Genomic DNA, 21596 nt, shown 5'->3' with positions numbered 1-21596 from the left:
CGGCAATAAACAAAAAGTCATAGCCTGTGACCTGTCCATGACTTTTACTGAAAATACTTGTAACTAAATCTTAGGTGCTGGGGGGGGGCTCTAGCGGACGCTGCTGCTCTGGGGGGTGCTCCGGGAGTCGCTTCGAACTGGAATCTGAATGTGATTTGCGGCAGCGGGTCTGGGGAGGCCCCAGGAGGACACGGGCTGGGCAGTCTGAGCCAGCCGGGGGAAGCTGCCCCTTGCCCCTCGGCTGCTTGCTGCCGCTCTGGGCTCTCGGCGGCGCCTCTCACAAAGAGCCGGGCACGCTCACCGTAGAACTACAATACCCAGCAGGCAGAGCGCCTGGGTAGGTGGTGTTTCCCAACGTGCAGCGCGGCTCGGGAGGAAGCGGCCCGCTCCCCGCGCTGGTGACTACATTTCCCGTGAGTTCCTCCTGCGTCGGGAGCGTTCCCGGCGGAAGTGCACGTGCTCGCCGAACGGAGGGGAAAGCGACTGGGGGCGGCAGGTAAACAGCGCGCCGGGCTGGGGACTCTGCCGCCCGGAAAGCGAGGCCGCGGGTGCAGGTGAGAGGGGGCGGGGCAGGAGTTGGGGGAAGGGGCAAGAAGAGGGGGTAGGGGCAGGAGGAAGGCGGAGGGAATCTGGGGGACAGGAGGAGGCCGTGGGGTGTGGGTCTGGGGAATGGGTTTGGGGGACAGAAGGAGGAGGGGTAGGATTGGGGGGCAAGAGGAGAAGGGGTGCGGGCAATAAAGCAGGAGAAAGGTGGAAGGGGCCCTGGGGGCAGATGGAAGTAAGGGTAGGACTGGGGGGACAGGAGAAGGCCGTGGGGGTCGGGAGTAGGACAGTAGGAGCAATAAAGCAGCAGGAGGAGGGGTTGTGGGCCTGGGCCCAAGTGGGGACTAGAGGCAGGAGGAGGGAGTTGCGGAGACAGGTAGAAGGAGTGGGAGTTACCACCGAAGGAGTGGGAGTTACCTCCCAAGGAGAGTGCTACTGCTCAGAGGCTGAGCCAGGGGCTTTCCACCCAAAGGATGGAGAAGACTTATCATGCAGTAACATTTGTTGCTAGTTTCTGTGGAATCAAGGAGGCGTGGAGTGTCCAAGTTGGTGGCTGTTGTGTGTACACTTGTGGGGTATTGCCAGGAAACTTCACCCAGAGAGACATTGCAGCCTTCCTGATTTGTCTTCACTAACCTGAAGTTGCTGACTGGAAGGACTCTAAATATCTCATTTAACCTTCCCTGTTGGTGCTGTTTGTTCTGTAGCATGTCTTTATCTTGTTTACTTATTGCATTTCTTTTCTGCTGGGTAAGCTTGTTGGTTTCACTTTCACGTTCTGGTGTATGGGTGAATGCTACCTTTCCGAGCTTTTAAACTCCTCAAAATGGTTTTTAATGCCAGTCCTCAAAACAGTCCCAATATTCTGCTTGTACAAATCTAAATATTTTGGCATAAACTGACAGTTGAGGGGGTGGGAAAGAGAACAAATATTACTCAATAATTACAAAAAGGAAAACTAAGTTTGCTGGGTTTTCCCCTGTTCTGGCTAGGTGCTCGTATTGAGTGATGTGTTCTGGTTTTAGCTCATAGGGGGATGCTGGAAGTGGAAACTAGAAGACTGTGGAAGTCCGCTAACTTGTGACTTTGCATGTGGGCTTTTATGTGAACATAAGAATGGCCCTACTTGATCAGACCAAAGGTCCATCTAGCCCAGTATCCTGTCTTCCAACAGTGGCCAGTGCCAGGTGCCCCAGAGGGAATGAACAGAACAGGTAATCATCAGGTGATCCATCCCCTGTCACTCATTCCCAGCTTCTGGCAAACAGAGGCTAGGGACGCCATTGATGGACCTATCCTCCATGAATTTATCTAATTTTTTTTTTTGAACCCTGTCATGGTCTTGGCCTTCACAACATCCTCTGGCAAGGAGTTCCACAGGTTGACTGTGCGCTGTAAGAAGAAATACTTCCTTTTATTTGTTTTAAACCTGCTGCCTATTAATTTCATTTGCAAAAGGAGTTGGAGAGGTAGAATGAAGGCTGACTTTGATGGGAAGCTAGTCAATGAACTTGATGGAATTTGTAAGGAAAGCTTGTTTTATTTTTGTTTTGTTTTTTCCCCTTCAGTCTATGCTTGGTAAGTTCTTATCTCTCAGCAGTAATTAAACACTAAAAAGGGGACACAATGAGAGAATGATCAACCTTGGATTTAGTAAAAGCAAGGTTTTACAGAACTCAAAAACAGTAGAAACGTATCAGTGACACAACAAAAATTTCAGTGGAAAATCTCTTGGCTTGTATTTAAAGAGCCTGAACTATGGAAGACTGTCAGTGCATGGGAACCTGAGTATGAAATTGACTAGGTATGCAAAGTGCAACAGGCCAGTTTATTTTAGTTAATCTCTGGAACTAAATGTCACTATATATAATTTAAGCCAGTGGTTTGGTTGGATTCAGAATAAGGATTAGATGCTCTCATGGGTAATGAGAAAATCTACAGTTACATTTGCTGGAGGGAAAAACAGAAGGGATATAAACCTTCATGTTTCAGAACATACATCAACTGTTAAATGATGAGCTAGGAAGAAACTAGTTTAAGGAACTGGTTATTTCATAATTGTCTGTTACGGAGTTTTTCACTTTTCTGTGAAACATCTTGTACTGGCTGCCTGACCAGATGGTACACTGGTTTGACCAATCATGGCAGCTTTTGTGTTCTGATGCTCAGGCTAAGAGATGCAAAAAATAAACAGCCTAAGTACAGAAAAGGATGTTAGATTTTCACATTTGTTTTAATGTAAGGTGGTGGTAATGGTAAGAATATCTTTAAAGGGACACCTGTCAGGTCAAAATAAACTAAGAGCCATGAGGAAGCTTTAGAGGATAGAATAAAAACTTTTCCTCATTTTAAATTAATGAAAATGACGGAGAGCTAAAATGAAGGTTGGCTCACTTTCTGCTGGAGTCATCAAGTTTAAATATCCACTATAGAAGTCAAGAAGGAATATGTAGTCTATTGATAGAAATGTTGCAGAACAATACATACCATGCATTGTCTGTACTGAATCTGATTTGGAGAAAACTGTTTTTGTGGTGACCTTAGGAGATTTCCCAACAAAGTGATGGGGAAGGGATTGTGTTCTGTATCCCTTGTGTCTCTTTGTGCCTCGCACAAACAAATAGAATCATAGCAATCTAGGGCTGGAAGGGACTTCTAGAGGTCAGCTAGTCCAGTCCCCTGCACTGAGGCAGGACCGAGTAAACTTAGGCCACCCTTGACAGGTGTTTGTCCAACCTCTTCTTAAAAGCCTCCAATGATGGGGATTCCACAACCTCCCTAGGGAATTTATGCTAGAGCTACCCTTGTTATACCAATAAAATAAAAACCAGCAGGATCTTATTAAAGGGGAAAAGGCAAAATACCACATTTATTGTGAATACAGAAAGAATCATAGTAAGCAGTTAGTTATAGCTATAACATTCCATTCAATCTCATATTTATTCACACATTCATTCATACAAACACAGGTTCTGCAAGGTTGTTATCATAGTTACCAGCCTTAGAGTTGCTCATGCCAAGCCACTGGCCAGGTGGCCTGGACATGAGGAGGGAGCAGGGCCTTGTCAGATGCACATCTGATGCTCCTGGAAGTTGGTTTGCAGAATCAGACCCCAAAGTTCTCACTTTCTAGAGTCCATTTTTATAGGAATTTCTTCCTATGCCAGTCTATGGGAATTGCTTCATCATGCTGTTGCTGAATCAATCAGCAGATGTCACATTCCTGATGGCTCCGTGCTGCCAGATGTTATCTTGTTCTTTGGTTCTCCCATTCTTGAGGCTGTTGGGTGGATTCCAGTCTGCCCTCCGGGGGTCCTCTGGTTATTTCCACTTGACGCCTTCTTCAGCCGATGGACACTGCATTCTTAGGCTGGCACCTCCCTGATCATTCAGTTATTACCCACACCAAGCATCCATCCACATACATCCTCTATTTCTATTTTAATCACAGTTGTTAACAAAGCGAGATGAATACAACAAAAGGGCGGGGAGTCTCTGGGTGCTGTTTCTGTTGTTACAGAGTATTGCTTTGAGTCTGTCTCTGTGAGAGTGGTGGTTGTTACAAAGAATTGCTTTGAGAACAGACTCTGTCTTAGAATGTACTAACGCAATTAGCAGCTTGCAAGTTTCACATATAGAGGGAGAGAAACAGTACCAAAAACCAAGAGACCTCTTAATTAGTAATACCCTGGAATTTAAACTATGGGGAATCAAACTCATTTGTAATTTTAATACAGAACTTCTTTAATATGATCCAACATAATCCCCCTTTTGACACTAAGATTTATAATCGTCAGTGTCACTTTTTATATAGCCTATTCAAAGGAAGGTACTGTGAGGCAATTTGAGTTTGTGATTCCAATTCATCCCACATACATGATCCTTGTGATGTATCTTTACTACAAGGTTCTGGGGCAACAGGCAAGGTGAGGCACACCCACTTTTGAGGAGTCCATTCAGTACAACCTCTAGTGTCCAATAGCTTCCCTCCCTCCCCAGCCCACTGGCTCGAGGTCCAGGGTACCCAGAGGGATCCCATGTGTAATATGGGGAGTGGGCTAACCTTCAGTACCTTTGCCTCCAGGGACTGTTGGTGTGCACTTTTGACAACAATTTCTCCCGTTAACAAGTTTGGTTTACAATACTGGAAACGTATTGCATCCATTCATATTGATAAGTGTCAAACAATGATCTTTCTTTGTTTTAACAAATGCATCAAACCCTTAATATTTCCCAATATGACCCAGAACATTTTGTGTTCCAAAGTAGCTAGGGCAAGTATCTGCATTTCAGTGCATCCCATAGCTATGGCTGTGTAGTTTCCTATTTCTAAATTTTTTTTTCTTATGCATAAGCCATCTGGTAGTATTAAGCCATTGCCAAAGATTCCATCGGGCTTTTAGGTTACCCAGACCATTTGGACCAAGTCTACATTGGCATGTACTTGTTTTTGTATCAGGCTGTCCTGTAGCTGGGTCAGAGAGCTTAATTTATTTTTAATTACCTGCAGGTCTTTAGTATTTTTTTTTTAAACACACAACTGTGCTAGCAACAAGACAAAACACAGAACACACAACACAATTTCTATTGTGACAGTAGATTCATGGTATTGGGTTGCTCTTCAGCTGGCATCAGCTTTTCCTGATTTTCTGAAAGACAAAAAGAACATGTTTCTACCCCTTTTGGGGTGGCAGATTATTGCTTAAAATATTTCTTTTACAAATACCCTTGCTGATTGCAGGCAAAACAGAGGAATTACCCCCACATCTTCCTGTTTTTGTTCTATAGGCAGGCCAGGTTTCAATGGCGTCTATCTTTTAAGGGTTATGGGGAAATTATCCCACTGTTTAGTCGTTAAATCCCTGAGGTGGGGTACCTCAGTTTTCCTTCTTATACAGCAGATCAAGTTTATAATGTTTTTCCTGTTGTGTTAAGCTTTAAATTTATTTACAGGTAATAGCTGAGAAGCATCATTACCATATGACCTTAAAGGATTTTTCCAAAAATCATACACACTATACATTGTTACAGGGGTACTTATTATCATTAAATTTATTAAATTTATCTTGTTATCCCATGCCTTTTATTTAGCCAGTTTGTTTGCTGACCAGGTGTGTCCTTTATCTGCAGCTCCTTTGTGCTGCTAGTTCTTTCCTTCCTTTATCATTTAGGTAATTTGCATTTTCACAGACACTTCCTGCTTTTGGATTTAAAGCCATCAGCAGCTCAGAGACTCTATCTTAAAAGGGACACAATCAAATTTCACCAGAGTTTTGATCACTTTTAACTTCTGCTTCCAAGACACACAGCAATCTGAAAAAGAAATCCCAACCTATGGTGGCTCCCTTTGGAGCCTGAATAGCATTTTAATTAAGTAGCATGGTATGTTTGCATTTCTTTTGCCCCTTCTACAATATACCCTGCACATGTTTTGGGGCAAATGCACATTCCTTCCATAGTTTAACTTCTATAACATTATCCACATCAATTTTTACATAAGGTGTAACTATTTCTTTTTTTTTTGCTTACAGAGTTTTCATGTACCTTTATCAAAGTGCTTTGTGTGTATATAATAAGATCTTCTACACTTTCCACAGTATGCATCCGATGAAGTGAGCTGTAGCTCACGAAAACTTATGCTCAAATAAATTGGTTAGTCTCTAAGGTGCCACAAGTACTCCTTTTCTTTTTGCAAATACAGACTAATACGGCTGTTACTCTGAAACTTTATCAAAGTGACAGTCTGATTACTCAGAGCCATTTTAAGATTCAGTGTTTCTAACATTGCTTCTTTTGTTTTGTGCACTTCACCCTGCTGTTGCTTCAGAGGTGCACTGTCTTTTTTTAATATTTTTTTCTACAGCTCTCATCTGCTATTTTGTTACAAAAACAAACAAACAAAAAGAATCAGAATTTTTTTTTCTGATTTTTGACTGCCCTGCTGCAGCCACAACTTAAAAACATTTTAAATTTTGTAAAGCATTGAGTTTACCTCTTAAGGGTTAAATGCCAAATCCCAAAGCCAAACAACACTAATTACCTGTGTCTAGCAAAAAGGTCTGTCAGTTTTGCAACTTTGAATTAAAGAGTCAAATGGATTTTTAGTGGCATTATTTAAAACAAAAACAAAACCAATTGGTCCTTAGAACTTTACATCATTACACACACACAGATAGATACATACACATTTTCTTTTCCTTAACATCCCTTCCACACTGCTCTGTTTTTTACATCTTACATTCCCTTTATACATTTGAGGCAGTTAAGTTCCAATAGAACCCTCTTATGTTCTTTTAGCAAATTTGACTAAATTGTCCAGTCAAATGATTTTAATCAGTTTATTTTTGCCTGGCTAATTTACAGACATTCCTTTGGAAAAGGGCCCATTTTTCCTTCAGAATGGCTGCAAAGAAACCAAGAATGCTCTTTCTCTAACACTTTTCCTTTTTAACATTTTCACAAAGTTTAGCTGCTTAATTCCCTCCAGCCTCTTCAGAGTTAACTTTTTCACTCTTTTTGTATTCCTGGAGTGCCTCTTTCACTATTTTCAGCTGGCTTTGGGTATTTGGAGCCAGCACCTTCCAATTGTCTGTTCCCTTTTCCGTTTGCGCCTTTTCCTCTTTACATGAAGACAAGCGGAGGTAAGAATCCTTACATGCCTCCCACAACAACCAAATTGCTGCTCTCTTTTGGCAGCACTAGAAGGTTTGTATATGAAGATATACTGAGCCAATCTATCCTCTAGGTCCGAAATAGTGCAGACATCAGCTAGGGCTTGTTTAGTCCAAGGACTGTACCCAAATTTTTTTTGAAGGATTTGTTTAAAAGGTGTAATTTCTTTAACAAAAGGTGAGGTTGGAGTTCCTTCTGACTCCATTCCTCCCTCTGGTACTGGCTTACCCTGTTTTCTTTTAAACATCTTAACATGGATATTTCAATCTCTTTGTCACTCCCGGTATTACTTAGCAAGTGACACAGCCTAGATTCTGAAATCATAGCTTAATCTATGCGTTTGTCCCCTGCTACCTTCCCGGAGGCCAGCAGGTCCCCTGCTACCTTCCCGGAGGCCAGCAGGTCCCCTGCTACCTTCCCGGAGGCCAGCAGGTCCCCTGCTACCTTATAGAAATGCCTAACTCAATAGGGCTGGCGGTGTGCATACCAATATTTACAATAACTGAGGTTTTTTACCAATAATTCCCCCTTTCGCAATTCTCCACCAAAATGTTATACCAATAAAATAAAAACCAGCAGGATCTTATTAAAGGGGAAAAGGCAAAATACCACATTTATTGTGAATACAGAAAGAATCATAGAAAGCAGTTAGTTACAGCTATAACATTCCATTCAATCTCATATTTATTCACACATTCATTCATACAAACACACACGCACAGGTTCTGCAAGGTTGTTATCATAGTTACCAGCCTTAGAGTTGCTCATGCCAAGCCACTGGCCAGGTGGCCTGGACATGAGGAGGGAGCAGGGCCTTGTCAGATGCACATCTGATGCTCCTGGAAGTTGGTTTGCAGAATCAGACCCCAAAGTTCTCATTTTCTAGAGTCCATTTTTATAGGAATTTCTTCCTATGCCAGTCTATGGGAATTGCTTCATCATGCTGTTGCTGAATCAATCAGCAGATGTCACATTCCTGATGGCTCCGTGCTGCCAGATGTTATCTTGTTCTTTGGTTCTCCCATTCTTGAGGCTTTTGGGTGGATTCCAGTCTGCCCTCCGGGGGTCCTCTGGTTATTTCCACTTGACGCCTTCTTCAGCCGATGGACACTGCATTCTTAGGCTGGCACCTCCCTGATCATTCAGTTATTACCCACACCAAGCATCCATCCACATACATCCTCTATTTCTATTTTAATCACAGTTGTTAACAAAGCGAGATGAATACAACAAAAGGGCGGGGAGTCTCTGGGTGCTGTTTCTGTTGTTACAGAGTATTGCTTTGAGTCTGTCTCTGTGAGAGTGGTGGTTGTTACAAAGAATTGCTTTGAGAACAGACTCTGTCTTAGAATGTACTAACACAATTAGCAGCTTGCAAGTTTCACACATAGAGGGAGAGAAACAGTACCAAAAACCAAGAGACCTCTTAATTAGTAATACCCTGGAATTTAAACTATGGGGAATCAAACTCATTTGATTTTAATACAGAACTTCTTTAATATGATCCAACACCCTCAGAGTTAGAATGTTTTTCCTAACATCTAATCTAAATTTGCCTGGCTGCAGAGTAAGCCCATTTCTTCTTGTCCTACCTTTGGTGGGCATGGAGAGCAATTGATCACAGTCCTTTTTATAACAGCCCTTAACAGGATTTGAAGACTGTTACTAGTTCCCCCTGAGTTGTCTTTTCTGAAGACTAAACCTTTCCAGTTTTTTTAACTTTCCTCATATGTCAGATTTTCTAAACCTTTTATCACTGTTGCTGCTCTTCTCTGGACTCTACAATTTGTTCTCTTCTTTCTCAAAGTGTGGTGCCCAGAACTGGACACAATACTCCAGCTGAAGCCTCACCAATGCTGAGTAGAGGGCAAGATAGTTACTTTACTTACCTTACGTATGACGCTCCTATTAATACACCCCAGAATATTAGCCTTTTTTGCGACTGCATCACATTGTGGACTCTCATTCAAGTTGTGAGCTGCTATAATCCCCACATCCTTTTCCACAGTGCTGCTACCACCTATTCAGTTATTCCCCATTTTGTGATTTTTTTTTTTCCTTCCTAAGTGAAGTACTTCACACTTGTTGTTGAATTTCATCTTATTGATTTCAGGCCAATTTTCCAATTTGTCAAGGTGATATTGAATTCTAATCCTGTCCTCCAAAGTGCTTGCAACCTCTCTCAGCTTGGTGTCATCTGCAGATTTTATAAGCATACTCTTCACTTCATTACTGAAGTCATTAATGAAATTTTTGAATAGTACCAGACCCAGGACTCAAAAAGAAAAGGAGTACTTGTGGCACCTTAGAGACTAACCAATTTATTTGAGCATGAGCTTTCGTGAGCTACAGCTCACTTCATCGGATGCATACTGTGGAAACTGCAGAAGACATTATATACACACAGAGACCATGAAACAATACCTCCTCCCACCCCACTCTCCTGCTGGTAATAGCTTATCTAAAGTGATCATCAGGTTGGGCCATTTCCAGCACAAATCCAGGTTTTCTCACCCTCCGCCCCCCCCCCCCCCCACACACACACACAAACTCACTCTCCTGCTGGTAATAGCCCATCCAAAGTGACCACTCTCTTCACAATGTGTATGATAATCAAGGTGGGCCATTTCCTGCACAAATCCAGGTTCTCTCACCCCCTAACCCCCCTCCAAAAACCACACACACAAACTCACTCTCCTGCTGGTAATAGCTTATCCAAAGTGACCACTCTCCCTATAATGTGCATGATAATCAAGGTGGGCCATTTCCAGCACAAATCCAGGTTTTCTCACCACCCCCCTCCCCCCCCCCCCCCAAGACACACACAAACTCACTCTCCTGCTGGCAATAGCTCATCCAAACTGACCACTCTCCCCACAATGTGCATGACAGTCAAGGTGGGCCATTTCCAGCATAAATGCAAGTTGAACCAGAACGTCTGGGGGGCGGGGGGTAGGAAAAAATAAGGGGAAATAGGCTACCTTGCATAATGACTTAGCCACTCCTAGTCTCTATTTAAGCCTAAATTAATAGTATCCAATTTGCAAATGAATTCCAATTCAGCAGTTTCTCGCTGGAGTCTGGATTTGAAGTTTTTTTGTTGTAAGATAGCAACCTTCATGTCTGTGATTGCGTGACCAGAGAGATTGAAGTGTTCTCCGACTGGTTTATGAATGTTATAATTCTTGACATCTGATTTGTGTCCATTTATTCTTTTACGTAGAGACTGTCCAGTTTGACCAATGTACATGGCAGAGGGGCATTGCTGGCACATGATGGCATATATCACATTGGTGGATGTGCAGGTGAACGAGCCTCTGATAGTGTGGCTGATGTTATTAGGCCCTGTGATGGTGTCCCTTGAATAGATATGTGGGAACAGTTGACAACGGGCTTTGTTGCAAGGATAGGTTCCTGGGTTAGTGGTTCTGTTGTGTGGTATGTGGTTGTTGGTGAGTATTTGCTTCAGGTTGGGGGGCTGTCTGTAGGCAAGGACTGGCCTGTCTCCCAAGATTTGTGAGAGTGTTGGGTCATCCTTCAGGATAGGTTGTAGATCCTTAATAATGCGTTGGAGGAGTTTTAGTTGGGGGCTGAAGGTGACGGCTAGTGGCGTTCTGTTATTTTCTTTGTTAGGCCTGTCCTGTAGTAGGTGACTTCTGGGAACTCTTCTGGCTCTATCAATCTGTTTCTTCACTTCAGCAGGTGGGTATTGTAGTTGTAAGAATGCTTGATAGAGATCTTGTAGGTGTTTGTCTCTGTCTGAGGGGTTGGAGCAAATGCGGTTGTATCGCAGAGCTTGGCTGTAGACGATGGATCGTGTGGTGTGGTCAGGGTGAAAGCTGGAGGCATGTAGGTAGGAATAGCGGTCAGTAGGTTTCCGGTATACGGTGGTGTTTATGTGACCATCGTTTATTAGCACTGTAGTGTCCACGAAGTGGATCTCTTGTGTGGACTGGACCAGGCTGAGGTTGATGGTGGGATGGAAATTGTTGAAATCATGGTGGAATTCCTCAAGGGCTTCTTTTCCATGGGTCCAGATGATGAAGATGTCATCAATATAGCGCAAGTAGAGTAGGGGCGTTAGGGGACGAGAGCTGAGGAAGCGTTGTTCTAAATCAGCCATAAAAATGTTGGCATACTGTGGGGCCATGCGGGTACCCATAGTAGTGCCGCTGATCTGAAGGTATACATTGTCCCCAAATGTGAAATAGTTATGGGTAAGGACAAAGTCACAAAGTTCAGCCACCAGGTTAGCCGTGACATTATCGGGGATAGTGTTCTTGACGGCTTGTAGTCCATCTTTGTGTGGAATGTTGGTGTAGAGGGCTTCTACATCCATAGTGGCCAGGATGGTGTTATCAGGAAGATCACCGATGGATTGTAGTTTCCTCAGGAAGTCAGTGGTGTCTCGAAGGTAGCTGGGAGTGCTGGTAGCGTAGGGCCTGAGGAGGGAGTCTACATAGCCAGACAATCCTGCTGTCAGGGTGCCAATGCCTGAGATGATGGGGCGCCCAGGATTTCCAGGTTTATGGATCTTGGGTAGCAGAATATCCCAGGTCGGGGTTCCAGGGGTGTGTCTGTGCGGATTTGATCTTGTGCTTTTTCAGGAAGTTTCTTGAGCAAATGCTGTAGTTGCTTTTGGTAACTCTCAGTGGGATCATAGGGTAATGGCTTGTAGAAAGTGGTGTTGGAGAGCTGCCGAGCAGCCTCTTGTTCATATTCCGACCTATTCATGATGACAACAGCACCTCCTTTGTCAGCCTTTTTGATTATGATGTCAGAGTTGTTTCTGAGGCTGTGGATGGCATTGTGTTCCACACGGCTGAGGTTATGGGGCAAGTGATGCTGCTTTTCCACAATTTCAGCCCGTGCACGTCGGCGGAAGCACTCTATGTAGAAGTCCAGTCTGCTGTTTCGACCTTCAGGAGGAGTCCACCTAGAATCCTTCTTTTTGTAATGTTGGTAGGGAGGCCTCTGTGGATTAGTATGTTGTTCAGAGGTATTTTGGAAATATTCCTTGAGTCGGAGACATCGAAAATAGGATTCTAGGTTACCACAGAACTGTATCATGTTCGTGGGGGTGGAGGGGCAGAAGGAGAGGCCCCGAGATAGGACAGCTGCTTCTGCTGGGCTGAGAGTATAGTTGGATAGGTTAACAATATTGCTGGGTGGGTTGAGGGAACCATTGCTGTGGCCCCTTGTAGCATGTAGTAGTTTAGAAAGTTTAGTGTCCTTTTTCTTTTGTAGAGAAGCAAAGTGTGCGTTGTAAATGGCTTGTCTAGTTTTAGTAAAATCCAGCCACGAGGAAGTTTGTGTGGAAGGTTGGTTTTTTATGAGAGTATCCATTTTTGAGAGCTCATTCTTAATCTTTCCCTGTTTGCTGTAGAGGATGTTCATCATGTGATTCCGCAGTTTCTTTGAGAGCGTGTGGCACAAGCTGTCAGCATAGTCTGTGTGGTATGTAGATTGTAATGGATTTTTTACCTTCAGTCCTTTTGGTACGATGTCCATCTGTTTGCATTTGGAAAGGAAGATGATGTCTGTCTGTATCTGTACAAGTTTTTTCATGCAGTTGATAGATTTCCACTCCATACGGCTAAATGCAGTGCCTTGCATAATGACAGGTTTCAGAGTAACAGCCGTGTTAGTCTGTATTCGCAAAAAGAAAAGGAGTACTTGTGGCACATTAGAGACTAACCAATTTATTTGAGCATGAGCTTTCGTGAGCTACAGCTCACTTCATCGGATGCATACTGTGGAAACTGCAGAAGACATTATATACACACAGAGACCATGAAACAATACCTCCTCCCACCCCACTCTCCTGCTGGTAATAGCTTATCTAAAGTGATCATCAAGTTGGGCCATTTCCAGCACAAATCCAGGTTTTCTCACCCTCCGCCCCCCCCCCCCCCACACACACACAAACTCACTCTCCTGCTGGTAATAGCCCATCCAAAGTGACCACTCTCTTCACAATGTGTATGATAATCAAGGTGGGCCATTTCCTGCACAAATCCAGGTCCTCTCACCCCCCTCCAAAAACCACACACACAAACTCACTCTCCTGCTGGTAATAGCCTATCCAAAGTGACCACTCTCCTTACAACGTGCATGAAAATCAAGGTGGGACATTTCCAGCACAAATCCAGGTTTTCTCACCACCCCCCCCCAACACACACACACACACACTCACTCCCCTATGAACCCCACTAGATACACCCTCCCAGTTTGATAGGGAACCATTGATAATTAGTCTGAATAATTTAATCTAGCTGCATTTTCCGAGTTTGCTTATGAGAATCCCTTCTTTCTTCTCACGCCCCCAGTTCTGAGCTGTAACCACAGTCTTCTAGTCAAAGAAGACTATGGAATTCTCCTTAGTGAGTGGGGGAAGCACTGTTGAGTGAAGAGACATAACTGTGCTATGTCTGTGTCAAGATTCCTTCCCCACTTTGAACTCCAGGGTACAGATGTGGGGACCTGCATGAAAAACCCCCTAAGCTTATTTTTACCAGCTTAGGTTAAAACTTCCCCAAGGTACAAACTATTTTACCTTTTGCCCTTAGACTTTATTGCTGCCACCACCAAGCGTCTAACAAATATATAACAGGAAAAGAGCCCGCTTGGAAACGTCTTCCTCCCCCCCCCCCCCCAAACCCTACACCCCCTTTCCTGGGGAAGGCTTGATAAAAATCCTCACCAATTTACATTGGTGAACACAGACCCAAACCCTTGGATCTTAAGAACAATGAAAAAGCAATCAGGTTCTTAAAAGAAGAATTTTAATTGAAGAAAAAGTAAAAGAATCACCTCTGTAAAATCAGGATGGTAAATACCTTACAGGGTAATCAGATTCAAAACATAGAGAATCCCTCTAGGCAAAACCTTAAGTTACAAAAAGACACAAAACCAGGAATATACATTCCATTCAGCACAACTTATTTTATCAGCCATGTAAACAAAACAGAATCTAACGCATATCTAGCTAGATTACTTACTAAGTTCTAAGACTCCATTCCTTTTCTGTTCCTGGCAAAAGCATCACACAGACAGAGAGAACCTTTGTTTCTCCCCCCTCTCCAGCTTTGAAAGTATCTTGTCTCCTCATTCATCATTTTGGTCAGGTGCCAGCGAGGTTATCCTAGCTGCTTAACCCTTTACAGGTGAAAGGGTTTTTCCTCTGGCCAGGAGGGATTTTAAAGGTGTTTACCCTTCCCTTTATATTTATGATAGTCTGTATTGATCCCTGCTCCATGCGAGCATGAAGAATGAGCAAACAATCTAACTCAATTCTCTCAGCACTTATCTGTAGTCTAGGCCTTAGTTTTGCAAAGTCTCTTGCCGCTTTTCATTAAAGATGCCAAGCGCTGTAGTGCATTTTGGGGTACTTGACTGCATAAGTATGAAACCCCAAATTGTAGAAGACTGAAACTGTACAGTGTCTCATGATTTCTTCCTTTCCTCTTCCTCACCTCCTGATTGAGTTAGTCATTCACTTTCTTGGGTCTTCTCTGAAAGATTACTGGGAAACTTCAGCTAATGCAGAATGCAGCAACCTGTTCACTTACTGGTCTTCTGCACATCTGTATTTTCACTATACTGGTTACTACAGGGGTTGGCAAATTTTTTGTCCTGAGGGCCACATCGGGGTTGCAAAACTGTATGGAGGGCCGGGTAGGGAAGGCTGTGCCTCCCTAAACAGCCTGGCCCCCTCCCACCGACTGCCTGCCTCAGAACCTCCAACTCCCCATGCTCCTTGTCTCCTGACCACCACCCCCCCGGGACCCCACCTCCTATCCAACCCCCCCTGCTCCCTGTCCCCTGACTGCCCCCAGAATCCCTTGCCCTTTATCCAACCCCCCTGCTTCCTGCCCCCTTACCATGCTGCTCAGAGTGGCAGGAGCTCGCAGCCCCACCGCCCAGCCGGAGCCAGCCACGCCGCTGGCGGTGCAGCGAGCTGAGGCTGCGGGGAGGGGGGACAGCAGGGGAGGGGCCGGGGGCTAGCCGTCCCGACCGGGAGCTCAAGGGCCGGGCAGGATGGTCCCAAGGGCCGGTTGTGGCCCGCGGGCTGTAGTTTGCCCAACTTTGGGTCACTAACTTGTTTCTGGGCATGGTTCAAGGTACTATATGATTTGGGCCTGGATTATTCTGCAGATAGCCTTTCTTTTATCCATCAGCCTGCAGTTGAAATCAGTTGAGATTCTTGCTAAGAGACCCCAGATTTCAAATCTGGCAGAGTCATCTTGAAAGAGGCCTTCAACTCTGTAATATATCCATCCTCCTTTCCCTCCCTCTTGGGCTGGCAGTTTGCAAGGCCTGTTTAGATACTCGGGCTCTTTCTAAATAAACTGTCTAAGTAGTTCCAGATTTTCTTCCAGGAAGTTTTGAGTTGGTCTTGTACAGCTTGGGTATTTCTAAATGTTATGCTTCTAATGACTGTAAATATGCTTAGAGATTGAGGGTACATATTTGATACATTAAATATTCAAAGCTTTAGTTGTAAGGGATTGATGCCTTACTTCCCTCTTTCCCCACTACAAGGAAAATGAGGAGTACTTGTAGCACCTTAGACTAACAAATTTATTTGGGCATAAGCTTTTGTGAGCTAAAACCCACTTCATCGGATGCATGCAGTGGAAAATACAGTAGGAAGATATATATATACACAGAACATAAAAAAATGGGTGTTGCCATACCAACTGTAATGAGACTAATCAATTAACTGGACTTCTACTAGAGTGCTTCTGCCGATGTTCACGGGCTGAAATTGTGGAAAAGCAGCATCACTTGCCCCATAACCTCAGCCGTGCAGAACACAACGCCATCCACAGCCTCAGGAACACCTCTGACATCATAATCAAAACGGCTGACAAAGGAGGTGCTGTCGTAGTCATGAATAAGTTGGAATATGAACGAGAGGCTGCTAGGCAGCTCTCTAACATCACATTCTACAAGCCATTATCCTCTGATCCCACTGAGGGTTACCAAAAGAAACTACACCATTTGCTCAAGAAACTCCCTGAAAAAGCACAGGAACAAATCTGCACAGACACACCCCTAGAACCCCGACCAGCGGTATTCTGTCTGCTACCCAAGATCCATAAACCTGGAAATCCTGGACGCCCCATCATCTCAGGCATTGGCACCCTGACAGCAGGATTGTCTGGCTATGTAGACTCTCTCCACAGGCCCTACGCTACCAGCACTCCTACCTATCTTCGAGACACCACTGACTTCCTGAGGAAACTATCCATTGGTGATCTTCCAGAAAACACCATCCTGGCCACTATGGGTGTAGAAGCCCTCTACACCAACATTCCACACAAAGATGGACTACAAGCCATCAGGAACAGTATCTCCAATAATATCAGGGCAAACCTGGTGGCTGAACTTTGTGACTTTGTCCTCACCCATAACTATTTCACATTTGGGGTCAATGTATACCTTCAAATCTGTGGCACTGCTATGGGTACCTGCATGGCCCCACAGTATGCCAACATTTTTATGGCTGATTTAGAACAACGCTTCCTCAGCTCTCGTTCCCTAACGCCCCTACTCTACTTGCGCTACATTGATGACATCTTCATCATCTGGACCCATGGAAAAGAAGCCCTTGAGGAATTCCACCATGATTTCAACAATTTTCATCCCATCATCAACTTCAGCCTGGACCAATCCACAGAAGAGATGCACTTCCTGGACACTACAGTGCTAATTAACGATGGTCACATAAACACCACCCTATACCTGAAACCTACTGATCACTATACTTACCTACATGCCTCCAGCTTTCATCCCGACCACACCACACGATCTACAGCCAAGCTCTAAGATACAACCGCATTTGCTCCAACCCCTCAGACAGAGACAAACACCTACAAGATCTCTATCAAGCATTCTTACAACTACAATACCCACCTGCTGAAGTGAAGAAACAGATTGACAGAGCCAGAAGAGTACCCAGAAGTCACCTACTACAGGACAGGCCCAACAAAGAAAATAACAGAACGCCACTAGCCATCACCTTCAGCCCCCAACTAAAACCTCTCCAGCGCATCATCAAGGATCTACAACCTATCCTGAAGGACGATCCCTCACTCTCACAGATCTTGGGAGACAGGCCAGTCCTCACTTACAGACAGCCCCCCAACCTGAAGCAAATACTCGCCAGCAACCACACAACAATAACACTAACCCAGGAACCTATCCTTGCAACAAAGCCCGTTGCCAGCTGTGCCCACATATCTATTCAAGGGACGCCATCATAGGACCTAATCATATCAGCCACACCATCAGAGGCTCATTCACCTACACATCTACCAATGTGATATATGCCATCATAGAATAGAATATCAGGGTTGGAAGGGACCTCAGGAGGTCATCTAGTCCAGCCCCCTGCTCAAAGCAGGACCAATCCCCAACTAAATCATCCCAGCCAGGACTTTGTCAAGCCTGACCTTAACTTCTAAGGAAGGAGATTCCACCACCTCCCTAGGTAATGCATTCCAGTGTTTCACCACCCTCCTAATGAAAAAGTTTTTCCTAATATCCAACCTAAACCTCCAACACTGCAACTTGAGACCATTACTCCTCGTTCTGTCATCTGCTACCACGGAGAACAGTCTAGATCCATCCTCTTTGGAACCCCCTTTCAGGTAGGTGAAAACTGTCAAATCCCCCCTCATTTTTCTCTTCCGCAGACTAAACAATCCCAGTTCCCTCAGCCTCTCCTCATAAGTCATGTGTTCCAGTTCCCTAATCAATTTTGTTGCCCTCCGCTGGATGCTTTCCAATTTTTCCACATCATTCTTGTAGTGTGGGGCCCAAAACTGGACACAGTACTCCAGATGAGGAGTACCAATGTTGAATAGAGGGGAACGATCACGTCCCTCGATCTGCTGGCAATGCCCCTACTTATACAGCCCAAAATGCCATTGACCTTCTTGGCAACAAGGGCACACTGTTGACTCATATCCAGCTTCTCGTCCACTGTAACCCCTAGGTCCTTTTCTGCAGAACTGCTGCCTAGCCATTCGGTCCCTAGTCTGTAGCGGAGCATGGGATTCTTCTGTCCTAAGTGCAGGACTCTGCACTTGTCCTTGTTGAACCTAATCAGATTTCTTTTGGCTCAATCGTCTAATTTGTCTAGGGCCCTCTGTATCCTATCCCTACCCTCCAACGTATTTCCTCTCCTCCCAGTTTAGTGTCATCTGCAAACTTGCTGAGGATGCAATCCACACCATCCTCCAGGTCATTAATGAAGATATTGAACAAAACCAGCCCCCGGACCGACCCTTGGGTCACTCCAGCATATGCCAGCAATGCCGCCCTGCCATGTACATTGGCCAAACTGGACAATCTCTATGCAAAAGAATAAATGGACACAAATCAGACATCAAGAATTATAACATTCAAAAACCAGTTGCAGAACACTTCAACCTCCCTGGTCACTCAATTACAAACCTAAAAGTCGCAATTCTCCAACAAGAAACTGCAGAGTTGGAATTAATTTGCAAACTGGACACCATTAAATTAGGCTTGAATAAAGACTGGGAATGGATGGGTCATTACACAAAGTAAAAACTATTTCCCCATGCTAACTTTTTCTGCTACTGTTACTCACACCTTCTTGTCAACTGTTTGAAATGGGCCATCCTGATTATCACTACAAAAATTTTTTTTCTCCTCCTGATAATAGCCCACCTTCATTGATTAGTCTCATTACAGTTGGTATAGAACACCCATTTTTTCATGTTCTGTGTGTATATATATCTTCCTACTGTATTTTCCACTGCATGCATCTGATGAAGTGGGTTTTAGCCCACGAAAGCTTGTGCCCAAATAAATTTGTTAGTCTCTAAGGTGCCACAAGTACTCCTCGGTTTTTTTGTTGATACAGACTAACACGGCTACCGCTCTGAAACCAACCACCCACAAGAAGGGTGGAACCTCTTTAACATTAGCATTTAAGAATAGCACAAATAATTGTAGGTGGGGGGGGAAGATTTTATCCAGATTGTTCAGATGGCCAGTGGGTGCAGCGCAAGGAGCCCCCGTGGCTGCCCCTGCACCTAGGAGCTGGACATGGCAGCCGCTTCCGGGAGCCGCACGGAGCCAGGGCAGGCCAGGAGCCTGCCTTAGCCCCGCTGTGCCACCCACCAGACTTTTAGCGCCCTGATCAGCAGTGCTGAATGGAGCCGCCAGAGTCCCTTTTCAACTGGGCGTTACAGTCGAAAACTGGATGCCTGGCAACCCTAGTCATGGGTTTTTTTTTCCTAGTTATGACCTACTGTTTGAATCAATCAATGACATTCTCCTGTTAGACCAAAATGCATCTCTTACCCAGTGACCTGTAGTGCCTCAGTGGTGGCTGTGCACTGCAGTGTGGGAGACTCAGGCTTGATTCCTTCTCTTCTCCTACTGCAGATGCAGTTTGCATCCTTTCCCCACTTCTATTTGAAGTAGTGGGGTGTCATACCATTCCTTGAGGTAGATTAAGGAGGAGTGTTGAGAGTCTCTAAAGTTTTTTCACCTAAAAGGAGCCCAGGAAGTGTAAGAGGGAGGTGGAAAGGAAAAAATACTTACATCTGTACAGCACCTTTCATCCAAAAGCATAAAGTGCCTTAACATATGCCTCCTGGTCAGTCTCATTTTTTTTTCCAAGTGGGGAAACTGACACAGAGGTTAGGTGACTTGCCAAGGACATGCGACGAGTTAGTCCAGACTAGCTGCTGGCCATTACGCATCCTGTCTCCAGTGGATTCTTGGCTTATGCTGAGGAAGCATAATTTGTACTCTAGCTATTACCTCATCAGACACTAATAGAGACAGCCGCTTGCTGCGTAATGGGGTGGTTCTGTAGTCCTGTTTGCTCTTTCAAGATCATAGTCAGGAATCCCAGTCTGCTTCTGCCTCTCATGAGATTATTAAGCCCCAGTACATTGGCTTGTACAGAGATGCAATTGTGTTTGGGATCCAGTCTACTTTTGGCTTGGCTTTCTTCTCCATTTGGGCTTTAGATAGGTAAATGTGGTGGTTTTCTGCTGGAAGGTTTCAAGCAATGAAAAACTTTCTAAGTATAGGGGTATGTCTACACTACGAAATTACTCCGATTTCACAGAAGTCGATTTTTGGGAACAGATCGTATAAAGTCGAGTGCATGTGTCCACACTAAGCACATTTAATTCGGCGGTGTGCGTCCACAGTACCGTGGCAAGCTTTGACATTCCCAGCGGTGCACTGTGGCTATCCCGCAGTCCCCGCTGCCCACTGGAATTCTGGGCTAAGCTCCCAATGCCTGATGGGGCCAAAAATTTGTCATGGGTGGTTATGGGTAAATGTCGTCAGTCAACCCTCCCTCCGTGAAAGCAACGGCAGACAATCTTTTCGCATCCTTTTCCCAGGATTGCCCGAGTAGACGCCATAGCGCGGCAAGCATGGAGCCCGTTCAGCTCAGCACAGCAGTTATGACCATTGTAAACACCTCGCGCATTATCGTCCAGTTTATGCAGAACCAGAACATGAAAAACCAGGCGAGGAGGCAACGGCAGCGCGGTGACGAGAGTTATGAGGATATGGACACAGATTTCTCTAAAACCGCGGTCTCCAGCAATTTGGAGATCATGGTGTTAATGGGGCAGGCTCATGCTGTGGAGTGCCAGTTCTGGGCCCGGGAAACAAGCACAAACTGGTGGGACTGCATAGTGCTGCAGTTTGGGATGATTCCCAGTGGCTCTGAAACTTTTGCATGCGTAAGGGCACTTTCATGGAACTTTGTGACTTGCTTTCCCCTGCCCTGAAGCGCAAGAATACCAAGATGAGAGCAGCCCTCACAGTTCACAAGCGAGTGGCAATAGCCCTGTGGAAGCTTGCAATGCCAGACAGCTACCAGTCAGTCGGGAATCAATTTGGAGTGGGCAGATCTACTGTGGGGGTTGCTGTGATGCAAGTAGCCTGCACAATCATTGAGCTGCTGCTATCAAAGGTAGCGACACTGGGAAATGTGCAGGTCATAGTAGAGGGCTTTGCTGCAATGGGTTTCCCTAACTGTGGTGGGGCTATAGACGGAACGCATATCCCTATCTTGGGACCGGACCACCAAGGCAGCGAGTACATAAATCGCAAGGGGCACGTTTCAATGGTGCTGCAAGCACTGGTGGATCACAAGGGACGTTTCACCAACATCAACGTGGGATGGCTGGGAAAGGTTCATGACGCTCGCATCTTCAGGAATTCTGGTCTGTTTAAACCGCTGCAGGAAGGGATTTACTTCCCAGACCAGAAAATAACTGTTGTGGATGTTGAAATGCCTATAGTTAGCCTTGGGGACCCAGCCTACCCCTTAATGCCATGGTTCATGAAGCCATACACAGGCACCC

The 21596-nt window shown here is 44.9% G+C and overlaps 1 protein-coding gene across 3 annotated transcripts in view; it reads left to right on the top strand.

Moving 5' to 3' along the window:
- The first annotated feature begins 383 nt into the window (after positions 1-383).
- Positions 384-21596, top strand: part of VAMP7 (vesicle associated membrane protein 7) — a 60452-nt gene continuing 39239 nt past the window's right edge. For 2 of the 3 annotated variants that reach the window (XM_074964280.1, XM_074964278.1), the window contains exon 1: positions 399-554. The gene's annotated coding sequence lies outside the window, so the exon portion shown is untranslated. Of the gene's footprint in view, positions 555-21596 lie in introns of all 3 variants that reach the window. The other variant, XM_074964279.1, reaches the window with a different exon arrangement.

The sequence above is a fragment of the Natator depressus genome, chromosome 9, assembly GCF_965152275.1.
Source record: "Natator depressus isolate rNatDep1 chromosome 9, rNatDep2.hap1, whole genome shotgun sequence".
Taxonomy (NCBI): domain Eukaryota; kingdom Metazoa; phylum Chordata; order Testudines; family Cheloniidae; genus Natator; species Natator depressus.
The sequence above is the reverse complement of the archived record's forward strand: the minus strand, read 5'-3'. Positions and strand labels throughout refer to the sequence as shown.